Below are 3,247 nucleotides of genomic sequence, written 5' to 3'. Positions count from 1 at the left end.
GTGCAGCCTATGTGGATGTTAGGAACTGAACTCCAGTTGGCAGCGAGGGCAGCAAGTGATCTTAACCACAGAGCCACCATCCTCTCAGTCCACGAATTCTAAATTTTAATCAGATCCAATTTATCTACTTTGTAAAACAGTTAAATTTGTTAGTACTGTTTGTGTCCTACAAGATGTATTCGAACAGCTACCTCTGCACACCTCAGCTAATGTAAATACTGGTGCAATAAACACAGGAGTGGTTGGACATGGTCACACCTGCCTTCAATGCCAGCAAAGAGGGACCTCTGTGAGTTCAAGGCCAGCCTGATCTATATGGCAGTTCCAGGGCGGAAAGGGCTATATAGAGAGACCCCCGTCTTAAAATAAACAAATAAATAATGATAATAAAAACATGGAAGTGTACAGTACAAAGATATGTGCCCATTCTAAAGCTTTAGAAATATAGCTTTTGTGTTGTTTGTGCCTACAACATATCACAAATGAATTTTTATAGCTTCTGTGTTTGTGCCTACAACATATCACAAATTAATTTTTATAGCTTCTGTGTTTGTGCCTACAACACATTACAAATGAATTTTTATAGCTTCTGTGTTTGTGCCTACAACATATCACAAATTAATTTTTGCACAATATGCTGACTGTGAAACTAGGGTTGGGAGTTTGTATTCATTTGTTTTTCCCTCTCGTCTACTGATATCTAGTAGTCTCAGCACTGTTTCTTGGCACCCTCCCCCTTAATTCTGGACCAGGGGGATCTAAGTCATCTTCCTAGAGCCCATTGAAAGTTGGTTCTTACCTTGCCCTTACCCCACGCACCACAAGCCAGCCCAGGGCAAATCAGGTGTAAGACAAGCACCGCGCTCCTGGGGGCTTCGGATCCAACTGCATCTACGCTACAAGTGCACTCAGGACCCTCAGGACCCCAAGCTGCCCTCCCTGGCACCGAGAGCCATCAAGGGACATTAGAGGAGACCAGGATGAGTGGTCCCCGCAGGCGTTTAAGGTCGCGGCACCAGGAGGGTCCAGCCGCGAGGGGGCGCTGCATGTCCAGACGCCCGAGGTCAGAAGCGCAGCACAGAACCCAGTGTGCATCGCCTGCTGTGGAAGCCGGAGAACCTCTGCGCTGGCGAGGACCCTCCATCCGCCTCAGGGCCAGAGAACTAGATGATCGCCCCTCCTGCCCCGGGGAAAAGCAGAAGGGAAGAATCCCTGGGAGTGATTGGGAAGGACACTGCAGTCTCAGCAGTACGCGTCCTGGGACAGGTATCCTCACACCAGCGACCCGGGACCCTCTGTCTTCTGAATGCAAAAGTTCCCTTGCTCCCCACTCCCTGGACCTCAACCTGAGTCGTAGAGCGCATCTGCGCAAACGAAACATCCACTCCCAACTCCACAGCCTCCTCCCCTCTGTTATTTCTTCTCATCTTCTAAAGAACTAACCTTCACAATTGCAAACATTTTTTTAAATGTGCATTTAATTAGACTCTAATTATTGGAGGATCTTTCTGGAAAGTCATTAGTATGTATCTATTAGCAACTCGGTCTTTATAACACCAACAATTAAAACGGGCTTTCATTGTCACGCAGAGAGACAGAAACTGCAATAAATATTTTATTGTCAAATTTAAAAAATACAAAACCGTCCCCATGTTGACTTGGTAGCAGACGATAAGGCCCATCAGAGATTCTAGAACTCTGAACAGTTTGGAATCGCCTGTTTTGAAAACAGCTGCAACTTTGCAAAGCAAATAGCTCTAGTCTTAAAAATAGAAACTGAAAAAAGCTGTTTCTTTCTATAGAAAAGGCCTTTTTTTCTTTGAGACAGGAGTTACTGTGTAACCCAGGTTGTATTACGAGGCTGAGCCACCACACCTGGCAAAAGAACACTTTTCACGTCGTATAGAGAATGAACCAGTTATTAGTGAAGAGGATGGGTTTTAATTAGACAGGAATGAACTGCACACACAGGTATATCTTGTATATTGTATACAAATCTGTGTATATCACAGATCCACTTTCAGTTGCTGGTATGGCCTCAGGTTACACTGTGTTTGACAGTCCACTGACTTTGGTCTCTGTATACTTTTTTCTTCTTTTTAATATGAAATGCTTCACAAATTTGCATATCATCCTTGTGTGTCATCCTTGCGCAGGGGCCATGCTAATCTTCTCTTTATCGTTCCAATTCTAGTATATTATTGCCAAATACATTTAAAATTAAGTTCAGGGTAGGTATTTCTCCAAAGATAAACATAGTGTCAGCGTGGACACAGAACGCTGCTTCAATCAGCAATCATCAGGCAAATGTAAATCAAAGCCGATTCACATCCACTAGACTAGCTGGTACCAGGGTGATGATGTACTTGGCATGGTAGACAGCTTGCCAGGCCCATGGCTCTGGGTCTGAAAAGATAAACAGAACAACAGAAAATAAGTGTTGACTGCAGAGAAGTTAGAACCCTTGGACTCTGCTGTTGGAAGGTAAAGTGTTAGGATCACTGTGCAAAATTATACAGTGATGCTTGGGAGGAAAAAAGAATTGCTATGTAATCCAGCAGTTCCACTTCTGGGTATAAATACAAAAAAAGTAAAAGCAAGACTAACACTTTTTTTTTAGGGGGATGGGAGTTTGGTTTTTCAAAACAGGTTTTCCCTGTGTAGCCACTACCAGTTTAATTTCTAGCCAGCTTTCTTTTGGGCCGCCAACCAGTTCCCAAATCATGACATGGAGAGTTATTATTAGTTATGAATGCTCAGTCTTATCTTATGCTTGTCCCACTAGCTTGTACAACTTTTTTTTTTTTTTTTTAAGATTTATTTAAGCCAGGCGGTGGTGGCTCACACCTTTAATCTCAGCACTCAGGAGGCAGAGGCAGGTGGATCTCTGTGAGTTGGAGGCCAGACTGGGCTACAGAGGGAGTTCCAGGACAGCCAGAGCTAGCTACACAGAGAAACCCTGTCTCAAAAAACAAAAACAAAACAAAACAAAACAAAACAAAGATGTATTTATTGGGGACTGGAGAGATGACTCAGTGGTTAAGAGCACTGATTATTCTTTCAGAGGAGCTGGGTTCAATTCCCAGCACCCACATGGAAGCTAACTGTAATTCCAAGATCTGACATCCTCACACAGACATACATGCATATAAAATAAAAATAAATAAATTATTTTTAAAAAGATTTATTTACTATGTATACAGTGTTCTGACTGCATGCCAGAAGAGGGCACCAGATCTCATTATAG

At 43.1% G+C, this 3,247-nt stretch overlaps 1 pseudogene; it reads right to left on the bottom strand.

The window, feature by feature from the left end:
• Positions 1–2,116: 2,116 nt before the first annotated feature.
• Positions 2,117–2,216, bottom strand: LOC131913889 (U6 spliceosomal RNA; annotated as a pseudogene).
• Between the last annotated feature and the right edge of the window lie 1,031 nt (positions 2,217–3,247).

Source organism: Peromyscus eremicus, chromosome 6, assembly GCF_949786415.1.
Source record: "Peromyscus eremicus chromosome 6, PerEre_H2_v1, whole genome shotgun sequence".
NCBI classification, from domain to species: Eukaryota; Metazoa; Chordata; class Mammalia; order Rodentia; family Cricetidae; genus Peromyscus; species Peromyscus eremicus.
Note: the sequence above shows the minus strand (reverse complement) of the source record. Positions and strands in the feature narration are given on the sequence as shown.